Here is a 12,603-nt window from a genome sequence, read left to right as displayed (position 1 = left end):
TATATAATGTCAGTGTACTGTAACGAGACCCGACAATACGCAAGTCATTGGGGGGGGGGGGGGGGGAAGTACACTGGCATTTAAAAAACAAACCCACAGTATATACTCCCCTACAAAAACACTACTTTGCAAAACATTGTCGGTGAGCTTTTGTTCCATGACGATATGCCTTCGTCCACAGGCCAAAACAGACAAGCGAACAAGGGAAACTACTGGTGCAAGGCCAAAACATGAACCTGCCAACCACATTGGTCCACTTCTGAATGCGCGAGCGTTACCACAAAGATACACTCCATAGTGGTCATTTTGTAAATCTGCAACATGTCCTTACGATCTTCTCAAATAGCAACATGGACAGCGCTTTTGGTGTGAAGATTTGGTGCGAGAATGCATTTTCACATATGAAGAAAGCCTGTATCAAAAAGCTTATTTTCAAAACAATTTTGTTTTCGTTTTAGCGAAGCGCCGCGATCCATTTTCTTGTCTCTCAAAATACTAACCTTGACCTTGTGTACAGTGACTTGTTTAGGTCAGTCACGTGCCTTAGAAACCACGAACAGGACAGTACAGTAAACTGCTTTTATTTCCGACCATAAAGGAAAACAGCAAATGCTCTACGGAAACCAAGTCAATGATTCCCAGAATTGATGTCGTCCGCATTTTTGTCACCGTTCTATTCATCAGCAAAATTAAAGTATTCACCGAGCACTTTGCAGCACTGAGATTGGGTGAGTCGGTATGGCTGGCACCACCGAGTCATGCTGCAAATCCTATTGTCTTTCAGAAAACGACAGCTAAATTTGTTACTGCAAAACTGAACGGTCGTATTTTACGCTCATCAGTGCAGATCTATTTCTTGGTATTATGAGCGCGCAAAGTGGACCAAAGATCTTGGCATCAATACGAGGAAATAAAGGCCTAGTCACTGTATGAAAACTGGACATCAACATGTGGGAATACAGGCCTAGTCACTATATAAAAATTGGACATCAACATTGAGGAATACAGGCCTAGTCACTATGTGAAAACTGGACATCAACATGGGGGAATACAGGCCTAGTCACTGTATGAAAACTGGACACCAACATGGGGGAATACAGGCCTAGTCACTATGTGAAAACTGGACATCAACATGGGGGAATAAAGGCCTAGTCACTATGTGAAAACTGGACGCCAACATGGGGAGATACAGGCCCAGTCACTGTATGAAAACTGGACACCAACATGGGGGAATACAGGCCTAGTCACGATATAAAAACTGGACATCAACATGGATGAATACATGCCTGGTCACTATATGAAAACTGAACATCAACATGGGGGAATACAGGCCTAGTCACTATATAAAAACTGGACATCAACATGGAGGAATACATGCCTGGTCACTATATGAAAACTGAACATCAACATGGGGGAATACAGGCCTAGTCACTATATGAAAACTGGACATCAACATGGGGGAATAAAGGCCTTGTCACTATATAAAAACTGGACATCAACATGGAGGAATACATGCCTGGTCACTATATGAAAACTGAACATCAACATGGGGGAATACATGCCTGGTCACTATATGAAAACTGAACCTCAACATGGGGGAATACAGGCCTAGTCACTTTATGAGAACTGGACGCCAACATGGGGAGATACAGGCCCAGTCATTGTATGAAAACTGGACACCAACATGGGAGAATACAGGCCCAGTCACTATATAAAAACTGGACATCAACATGGAGGAATACATGCCTGGTCACTATATGAAAACTGATCAACATGGGGGAATACAGGCCTAGTCACTTTATGAAAACTGGACATCAACATGGGGGAATACAGGCCCAGTCACTATATAAAAACTGGACATCAACATGGGGGAATACAGGCCTAGTCACTTTATGAAAACTGGACATCAACATGGGGGAATAAAGGCCTAGTCATTATATGAAAAGTGATCATCAACATGGAGGAATACAGGCCTAGTCACTATATGAAAACTGAACATCAACATGGGGGAATACAGGCCTAGTCACTATATGAAATCTGAACATCAACATGGGGGAATACAGGCCTAGTCACTATATGAAAACTGAACACTCCATGGGACTGCCACAAGGGTCTCCGCTCTCTCCTGTCCTCTACAATGTCTACACGACGGGCCTTGCAGACTTAAACAACAATGGAATAGCTTGGGTGCTTACTCTTGCGGATGATGGCCTGGTCTTCAAAACTTCGAAATATGCTCAGGAAAAAACTAAAGCTGTCCAGAAGCAACTAAACAATATTGCTCAATGGTGCAAAGACACAGGATCTTCCATCAATCCAGCGAAAGCCCAAACTTTGCTGTGCACCCTCAACTACAGAACCGCGAGCAAATCACCACCACCTGTGTCATTCGACGGAATTCAGATCGAGAAAACTGAATGCCTACGCTACCTAGGAATACACTTCGACAGGATGCTGACCTTCAGAAAACATATGGAAAATACTGTTCTCAAATGCAAAAAGGGCCTTTCAGTCTTAAAAGCAATGGCAACCAAAGGTATTGAACAACGCCACCTCTTCCTGCTATACCAATCACTCGTCCTCAGTGTGATGGACTACGGACTTGGGCTAACACCACCATCTCAGAGCAACCTCCAAAAATTAGAAAGAGTTCAAAATGAAGCTATGAGGCTGATCCTTGGGACAACAAAAGACACGCCCACAGAAACCATGCGATACCTGCTTGACCTTCCTTCAGTGCAGGCCAGAAACAAGTTAGAACAGGTCAAGACCTACTACAAAGCATTAGAAAACCCTGAAAACCCACTGCATGACGCAGTCAAAGAACCAAAAGGCAGCCGTCTAGGACGAGGAAGATCATGGATGGAGCAAGCAGAAGACACAATCCAGCTAGTATGCCGACTACAAGACCTGAAAGAAACAAAAGAATGGGAGAAAAACCCCGAAAACCTCAACCATCTATTCAACACAGCCATTTCACCCACTCTAGGAAGACATTGTCGGGAATGGCCAGAGAGCAAAACTGATGCAGAAGTGAAGCTACTCATAGAAGAAAACAGTAAAGAAGAGGACATCATCATATACACAGATGGCTCAGTCACCAAAGACCAATCCGGTTGGGGATTCACTGCGAAACAAAATGGAAAAACAGTTAGGGAAGAGAATGCTGCCTACAAAGTCACAACCTCCAGCCTAACCATGGAGGTTGAAGCTGTGACACATGCCCTCCAGTGGCTATCGTCCATCCATACGCCCGGAACCAACATGCCATGATTCTAACAGACTCAATGAACATCATACAGAAAGTTGAAAACGGAATGGGAAGCCCAGAGTGGCATCAGGCAATGCGCAACTTTCAGATTAAAAAACTCACGTGGTCATACTGCCCGGGACATGCAGGTGTTAAGGGAAATGAGCGAGCTGACAGACTTGCTAGTAACGCAACACCAACGAGCGGCCTACATCTAGGAAAATCGGAAATCCTCAGAAAAGTCAAAGAATATCAAAAAGAACATGTACAAGGCCATCACACCATCGATCGCCTCAAAGAAATAAAAGCAGAGAGAGGGAGCGGCCGTAAGTCTAACATGAAAGGTAGAGCACGGTGCTTCGCAAATCAAACAAATATCGGCATCATTTCCAAACCAACATTGCGCAAATTTCTTCAAAACGGAAAGAGTCTTTGTGGGCTTTTCTCAATTCTATATACTGAGCAACACGCTAGACGGTACGTTCTTGGCATCAGAGATCTTTTCCCATCCCTCTTGTGGCCAATCAGTGGCAGCCTCTGTGCGTGTGTGTATGTGTTTTTGAGTGCGTTTGTGCATGCACGAGGGTGTAAGTGTACACAAGTGTCAGGAGAGTTCTGTGCGTGTGTGTGAGGGGGAGGTGGGGTAGAGGATGAGGTATGCGAGTATGCATGCCTACACTGCGGGAGCAACAGGATATTGGAACGTGCGGGTGTATATATATATATATATATATCTTTGTATATATGTGTATGGGGTTGGGGGTGGGGGATATGGGCGTACGTGTGTGTGCTTGTACAAATAAGTGTTCATCTGTGTGTGTGTTTGTGTGTGTGTGTGTGTCGTGGAAGCTGCGATACGTAGCCTAGAAATGAGTGTGTGGAGGAGGGGGGTAGAGGAGGTGCAGGGTAATATGTGTGTGTGTGTGTGTGTGTGTTGGGGCTCAAGTACGTTTATGTGTATTTGACTGTGCTTTCATATCTGTGAAACTGCATGTTTGGTGCATATCTGTTATGCATGTGTGGGTGTATGTGTTAATGTGTGTCTTCATGTTTTACATTCATTTGCTTATTTATCATCATTGTTGTCTTATTCATTTATCTATTATTATTATTATTATTACTGCTACTACCTTTTTTATATTATAATTATTATTTATTTATTTACTTACGCTTATCTATTACTTATTCACCTTTTATTTTCTCAAGGCCTGACTAAGCGCGTTGGGTTACGCTGCTGGTCAGGCATCTGCTTGGCAGATGTGGTGTAGCGTATATGGATTTGTCCGAACGCAGTGACGCCTCCTTGAGAAACTGAAACTGAACATCAACACGGAGAAATACAGGCCTAGTCACTATATGAAAACTGGACATCAACATGAGGGAATAGAGGCCTAGTCACTATATGAAAACTGGACATCAACATGGGGGAATACAGATCTGGTCACTGTAAGAAAACAGGATATCAACGTAGAGGGAATACATGCCAAGTCACTGCATAAAAACTGCACATTAACATTGCGGAATATAGGCCTAATCACTGCGTGAAAACTGGACAATACGGAGGGTGGGGGTACGTACATGATCACTACATGAATACTACACACCAACATGGGGAATGCAGGTAGAGTCACTGTATGAACACTAGACATCAACATAGGGGAATACAGGTAGAGTCACTGTATGAACACTAGACATCTACATGGGGGAATACAGGTAGTCACTGTATGAACACTATACATCTACATGGGGGAACACATGAAAAGTCACTCTATGAACACTAGACACCTACATGGAATACAGGTGATACTGTCACTGGAGCACTTGTTGCCAGGTGATACTGTCACTGGAGCACTTGTTGCCGGGTGATACTGTCACTGGAGCACTTGTTACCAGGTGATACGGTCACTGGTGATACTTTCACTGGAGCACTTGTTGCTGGGCGATACTTGTCACTGGAGCACTTGTTGCCAGGTGATACTTGTCACAGGAGCATTTGTTGCCTGGGTGTTACTGTCACTGTGGCACTTGTTGCCATGTGATACCTGTCACTGGATCACTTGTTGCCGGGTAATACTGTCACTGTGGTACTTGTTGCCAGGTGATACTTGTCACTGGAGCACTTGTTGCTGGGCGGTACCTGTCACTGTGGCACTTGTTGCCAGGTGGTACCTGTTGCCAGCTGATACTTGTCACTGGAGCATTTGTTGCCGGGTGATTTTGTCACTGTGGCACTTGTCGCCAGGTGATCCTTGCCACTGTGGCACTTGTTGCCGGGTGATACTCTCACTGTGGCACTTGTTGCCAGGTGATACTTGTCACTGTGGCACTTGTTGCCAGGTGATACCTGTCACTGGATCACTTGTTGCCAGGTGATACCTGTTACTGTGGCACTTGTTGCCAGGTGATACTTGTCACTATTACACTTGTTACCAGGTGATACTTGTCACTGTGGCGCTTGTTGCCGGCTGATACTGTCACTGTGACACCTGTTGCCAGGTGATACTTGTCACTGGAACACTTGTTGACGGGTGATACTGTCACTGTGGCACTTAATCCTGCGTGACACTGGCGTACTGGTTGCCGGGTGATACTTGTGCTGTCGACCTGAAACATGAACAACGCAAAACAAATCAGTTGCTGACTAACGATATGCTTTGGTACACCCGTTTTCGATCATTACATGTAGGAACACCCTCACCCCCTTTTTTTGTTTAACAGATGTATGTCTTCAATGGTACCTAACCCTTACTACAATATGTAAATGAAAAGCAAACCAGAGAGGCAGGGCCTTCAAGATTCACTTGTGATACTTTAAAAAAAATCAATCGTTAAAATGTGTTCTGTATTTGTTATTATAAAGCTTCGGGTTAAAAAAAAAAAAAAAAAAAAAAAAAAAGAAGAAGAAGAAGAAAAAAAAAGAGCTCAGATTCGAACCAAGCATGTTCCGGTAGGAAGAAATGGTCTTAGTCACTGCACTATTGCGGATCTAGAAATGACGCTCAAAAATCAACATTTAAGCATGCTTTTTAAAGCGCGATAAATCGACTGCGGTATTCGAAGTGATAACGCTGTTATCATGTTATTCTGGTGTATTTCGGGCATTTAAGAATTCTCTGAAGTCCACTGTCTCAATCACACTGCAACATTTAGCCGTTTTCTCTGGATCAAGATAGATGTACAACAAGTTACACTCACAGGGAAAGTACGACACGGTCGATTCAATCTCTCTTTTATGTTAATTCTAGTTAATTGATTATCCACTTTAAAATGTTCACAATTATGCAGAAAACACCTGGATGATGTAGTCTGTGTCACTACATGTGTTCTGTCCGGAATTTGTATTTCTTCCCATTTAATTGCGAGCAAGAAAAACGAGTCACGCCGTATTCCAAACAAGCATCGTCTTCGCAATTGCAACTGAGATGCGGTAATATGGTGTTTTCGGAATCCCGGTAATAGCCTCAACGAAATAAACCGGTAATGATACGGCGAATACGGCTTAGTTCGGGAGACTTAAAACCTATTATTGGTATGATTGTGAAGATTTTTTTTTCCCGACTGTTTTAAGCCAAATTTGGTATTGACAGAAAGTATTTCCAGAGAAAATGGCAATGTTAAAGTTTACCACAGACACACATCCACACAGACAGACAGCCACACACACACACACACACACACACAGACAACCGAACGCCAGGTTATAACATATACTCACTTTGTTTACACAAGTGAGTCAAAAATTAAAAGGCACAAATAACTCCACTCAAAAGATTTATCTTCCTTCTAACTTACCCCTCCAATATCCTTTTCATTGTGTGTGGATGTACAAAAAAATATACGCCCAGCAATAAAGTGCATATGCACACGCATCATATATTTCAGATATATGTCGAAATTCGTACTAGACTCGTTATGAATGAAACTTTGACTTATGTTTTTATTTCATATGTAGCCAACAATTCCCACACATTCCTTATACACGTGACAAAGACAACCCAGTCTGTTCAACATGCGTGCAAACTGGCATGTATGTCTGAGAAAAAAATGACAGTCCTTTTGCATGGTGTGTGTTACCAATATGTGTGCACGTGCCTGCTTGCGTGTGTGCGTGCGTGAGCGCATGTGTGTATGTGTGCGTGTGCTTGTGTAAGGATATGGAATTTAAAGTATCAACATTCTCAAACAACTTGTTTGTCTGGCATCCGGCAGGAAAAGAAGTGTTTAAGGGTTGGGGTGGTGGTCAGCAAGGGGGTTAGGTGGGGTATGTGTGTGTGTTGGGAGGGGGGGGGGGGGGACGGGCGGGAGTTAAGTGCTCGTTTCCATGTCATCACCAAGACTCTGACACGTTCCGTTTTTAACTCGTTGCCATCACCCTTACTTACAACAGTACAGCCACCACCCTCTCCATTTTGTGTACGCACTTGAGGACTGCAGCCTCTCCATTACGTGTACACACATGTGGACTGATATATTACAGCCTCTCCTTCACTACGTGAGGACTGGAACATTACATCCTCTCCTTCACTACGTGTACACACATGTGGACTGATACATTACAGCCTCTCCTTCACTACGTGTACACACATGTGGACTGATATATTACAGCCTCTCCTTCACTACGTGTACACACATGTGGACTGATACATTACATCCTCTCCTTCACTACGTGTACACACATGTGGACTGGTACATTACAGCCTCTCCTTCACTACGTGAGGACTGGTACATTACAGACTCTCCTTCACTACTTGTACACACATGTAGACTGATAATTATATTACAGACTCTCCTTCACTACGTGAGGACTGGTACATTACAGCCTCTCCTTAATTACGTGAGGACTGATACATTACAGACTCTCCTTCACTTCTTGTACACATGTGGACTGATATATTACAGACTCTCCTTTACAACGTGAGGACTGGTACATTACAGCCTCTCCTTCACTACATGAAGACTGGTACATTACAGCCTCTCCTTCACTATGTGAGGATTGGTACATTACAGCCTCTCCTTCACTACGTGAGGACTGGTACATTACAGCCTCTCCTTCACTACGTGAAGACTGGTACATTACAGCCTCTCCTTCACTACGTGAAGACTGGTGTATTACAGCCTCTCCTTCACTACGTGAGGACTGGTACATTACAGCCTCTCCATCACTACGTGAGGACTGGTACATTACAGCCTCTACATCACTACGTGAGGACTGGTGCATTACAGCCTCTACATCACAAAGGAAGACTGTTCTCACTAAGGGGTGCTCGTGTGGGGGAGGGAGGGGAACGGTGGCGGGAGTGGTCAGTGTCCAGCCTGTGGCATTGGCTGTGCGGCCTCCCAGCATTTCTTGCAGCTCTGTATGCAATGAGCCAACATTGTGGGTTTCGTTGCTTTTAGTAATAGTCGTTAAGCTTCAATAGCTAACAAAAATTTAATTTGTTACTCATCGAGAAGTGGAAAAACAAGAACACCACAAACATGCTCGCACCCTCACCAACCCCACCCTGGTGCGCGTACACACACACACACACAGTGTGTCCAACATTCCCTAACCTTCGTAAATCACCAATGAGTTATGGCTGTGGACACAACATTTCGGTATTGACCCCCTACACAGACCAACTCACCTCATAAACAGTCGGATCCTCTCACGAGGTTCGCTATGAACAACACTACAAGCAGCGCTGACGTCAGATCTGTTGGCGATGGGGGTACGGGGCTGCTTTCACTTTCACTTTCGGCTTGGTCGTGTGCTCTGATTTATTTTGTGCAGTCAGGAGTGGGTGGGTGGTGGTGGTGGTGGCTACCTTGTCAACGGAGTGCACGGTTATCTGAAAATGATGAAACAAACCAAAGAACCTGCAGTGAATAACTTGTATCAGGGAAAAAAAGCCCTCTTCCTCATTAACCCTACATAACGCCAGTTTTGTAACGCAGGAGTGCTACATTTCCACCTATGTGCCACCAAAAAAAGGTAATCGTTTGTATTATCGTTTCAGATAGTCTCATTATGAAATCAACAGTGAACATATGACGAATGCTCTAAAATCCTCCCGCATGTAGCCACCACTCTGTCATTCAGTCACAATAAAAAAACCAACAGTAATGATACCAGTGATGATGATAATGATATTAATAATCATGATTTTATAAAGAAGACAGGAAGGGTTGCAGGCACGACTCAGGACACTCTGGAAACACCATACAACAGTCGTTTGACAAACATTCTGAAAGACGAAACAGATCCATTGAGGAAAGGTTTTGACAGTCGACTGATTGACAGCAGTAGCATATTTAAAGTACCGATGGCGAGGAAAAACAGATAAACTGTTGTATCGCAAGCGATGTCAAAACAGCGGCAGAACAAACACAATGTAGTGTGTGTGGGGTAGAGGGGGTAGGGATGTGTGTGTGTGTGTGTGTGTGCGCGTGTGTGTGTGTGCGTGTGTGTACGTGGTGTGCGTGTGTGCGCGTGTGTGTGTGTATGCGCATGCTTGCGTGCGCATGAAATTAAAAGTACCGCCCCCCCCCTCCCAATGAAAAAATAACAACACAAATACAAACAACATCAAACATCGATTCCATTATTCCATGAAAAGACACTACAGTTGAGCTGGGGTGACAAGAGCGTGCTGGGGAGGGGAAGGAGGGGTTTTAGAACTCATCCTTAAGCGTATGACATAGGACATGAATATTTTGATGTACTGGGAGATATATCCACAGTATCTTCTTCCCCTCCACTCCTCTGTGTGACTGGCGGAATGAACGTCCAAACCTTGTGATTACTGCTCATTCCGTCTTGAGGGGGAAAAAATGTGGAAATTCGCGTTTCATGTCAATATGGAGAATGTTTTACAGCTGCCTGCGGAAGATCCAGAGGCAATAACCACATTTTCTTCCCCTGTGCTCTTTCCATTCACATTCGTTCCGAAGACAGTTTTTTCAATTGGTTAATAACATTAATATATTAATTTTGATACATAGGTACACTCTACATTTCTTCTCTTTTCGAATGACGTAAAGGCCAGTCAAAGAGTGCAGGGGAAGACATGTTATATGTGGAGTATTCATCGTTATTAACCAATTTACAAATACAGCCGAAGAAATGTGGATATTGCCACACAAATATTGAGAATTGCTGCCACCGATTCATCTTTTCACCTTTTCACATAAAATCCTCTTGGTTGTCATGATGTGACTTTTAAAGTTGATCACCTGAATTGCGGACGAAAAGGTGGTTGTGCGGGATCAAAGAGAAATAACATTGATAAAGAACTTTTCTTACAATTGACCATACGGGCCCTGCTAGTTTCATTATTCATCTGCCTTTCAAGAAGTCAGTGAGGGAGGTGATAGTAGTATGGACCGGATCAGTTGGTAGACCTCCCAGTCGATCGGTTCAAGGTGTGTGTGTGGAGGGGGATGGGGGGAAGGGGCAAGGTGTGTGTGTGTGAGGGGCGGGGGTGGGGTGAGGTGGGGGGGAAAGGAGGTGGGTAAAGAATGGGGGTTTGTGGTGTGGGAGGTCCCTGAGTTAATCTTGGTTCTGACTCCACTCCCTTCAAGTCTTGAATGAGACTAGGCTGCAAACCGAGGTTCCGTGTGCGAGCGCATGTGTTAAATCTCACCATGTTTTGGAGAAGAAGGCCAGTCCAGCTTGCCATAGGCCGATAGTATGAATGGCGCGTATTCACAAGGCATGTATCATCTCCGAAGACGGAACTGAGAAGACAGTAATGATTGGATTAAAAACTGTCGAATATGCAAAAACAAACGATCACATCAAGAAAACTGCTCCACTAACCCTCCACGCCCCCTAAGTGCAGCAAATCCTTCAGCTATGAAGTTGACTGCATATTAACTGTCATCACGCATCCCATTACTGACATCAACAGCTTCCCCCTAAAAACTTAAGATCATTTACATCAATGCCCCATCCACAACACCAGCACTGTCATGAAACAATAACCAACACACTTATTAACACTTAATTAATGAGGAAATAATACTAATATCATACACCCTGACTAATACCAACACCACTACATCCCATGACTAATCAATGCTGACTATATTCCGTCACTAATTAATACTAACACCATATTCCTTGTCTAGACATTAACACTGTATACCACAACTAATTAACGCAAACATTAACAAAGAACTCAACAATACTAACGCCATATTCCGTGACTTAACACAGACAGCACCACATTCCGTGACTAATCAATACTAATATCACCATAGTCCGTGACTAACTAGTACAAACACCGCATTCAATGACTTACTTCTTTCTTTCTTTTGTCGATCTGTTTATCAGAGGAATGTGTTGGCAAGATGAAGCTGACGATCTGCGGCAAGACGGGAGGCCTGAATGGGAGTCATGCTATGGACGTGGAGGTGTCTGAAACATTCAATGACTTTAGTTATACCAACAGTACAACAGTCTGTGGCTATTTATTAAATAACAACAGTATCTACCGTAACTTATCAATCCCAAGGTAAAGTCCTAATTTAACATCTTGAATACAGGAACCTATTTTACCGATAATTTTTGTGCATGCATGAAACGATACCATTAGTAGATGTGACCCATTTTGAGTGGATTTCTATTTTGTACGTTATTTTACTCAATTTTGATGCGGATTCAGTCACTATACTTACGTGCCGCCATTTTGCTCTTTCCGTTTTTAGTCCCGCAAACCATGGAAATGTGAAAAAAAAAAAAAAAAAAAAAAAAATCATGACATTTAGAGGACAAGCGTCGGTTCAGGTTCATGTTATGAGACATTCCGCGTCGTTTTGTGCCTATTTCTTGGTTAGAAGGATCGACTACACTCAACACGTCATTTCTCGTACGCCTCCATGCAAAACACGCGAAAATTTTTATCTTAGTTCAAATAGGTGCAATGATTTGTGCAGCTAAACTAGGACATTACCTAACAACACTTTATTCTGTAACTATTTAATCCCGTCCCCCAACAACAGTTTATTCCGTGACTAATGAGTACTAACAACACCGTACTTATGAATACTAACCTCACATTGTCGTGCAAACCCACGGTCTCTCTCTCTCACAAGCTGCAACCCGAAAGGTGAAAAACAAAAAACAACATGGCGCCCCCGTTCTGTTGCACAGCAAGCTTTGCACATATGTGGGAAAACGAACAAGCCAATGGCTAAACTGGAATCCCCCCCCCCACCCCGCACCCCACCCACCTCCTCCCAAACGCCACCCCCCCTCCCCTCCCGCACGCCCCCGAACTCACCTCAGTCCATTTCCCCACGAACAGCACAGCGAGTTGTCAGTTTCAGACTCACTGCATGTGGACAGGCACGTAGTCCATGAAGTGGCA

At 43.8% G+C, this 12,603-nt stretch overlaps 1 long non-coding RNA gene across 1 annotated transcript; it reads right to left on the bottom strand.

Annotated features, from left to right (window-relative positions):
* Window positions 1–5,584: 5,584 nt before the first annotated feature.
* LOC143285773 (uncharacterized) lies at window positions 5,585–12,412 on the bottom strand. Its single transcript, XR_013055724.1, has 5 exons — window positions 12,287–12,412; window positions 11,536–11,651; window positions 10,876–10,969; window positions 8,878–9,081; window positions 5,585–5,854 (listed from the first exon to the last, which is right to left on the bottom strand). It is a non-coding gene; the product is annotated as an uncharacterized LOC143285773 (long non-coding RNA).
* Window positions 12,413–12,603: the final 191 nt, after the last annotated feature.

Source organism: Babylonia areolata, chromosome 9 (genome assembly GCF_041734735.1).
Source record: "Babylonia areolata isolate BAREFJ2019XMU chromosome 9, ASM4173473v1, whole genome shotgun sequence".
Taxonomy (NCBI): Eukaryota; Metazoa; Mollusca; class Gastropoda; order Neogastropoda; family Buccinidae; genus Babylonia; species Babylonia areolata.
The sequence above is the reverse complement of the archived record's forward strand: the minus strand, read 5'-3'. Positions and strand labels throughout refer to the sequence as shown.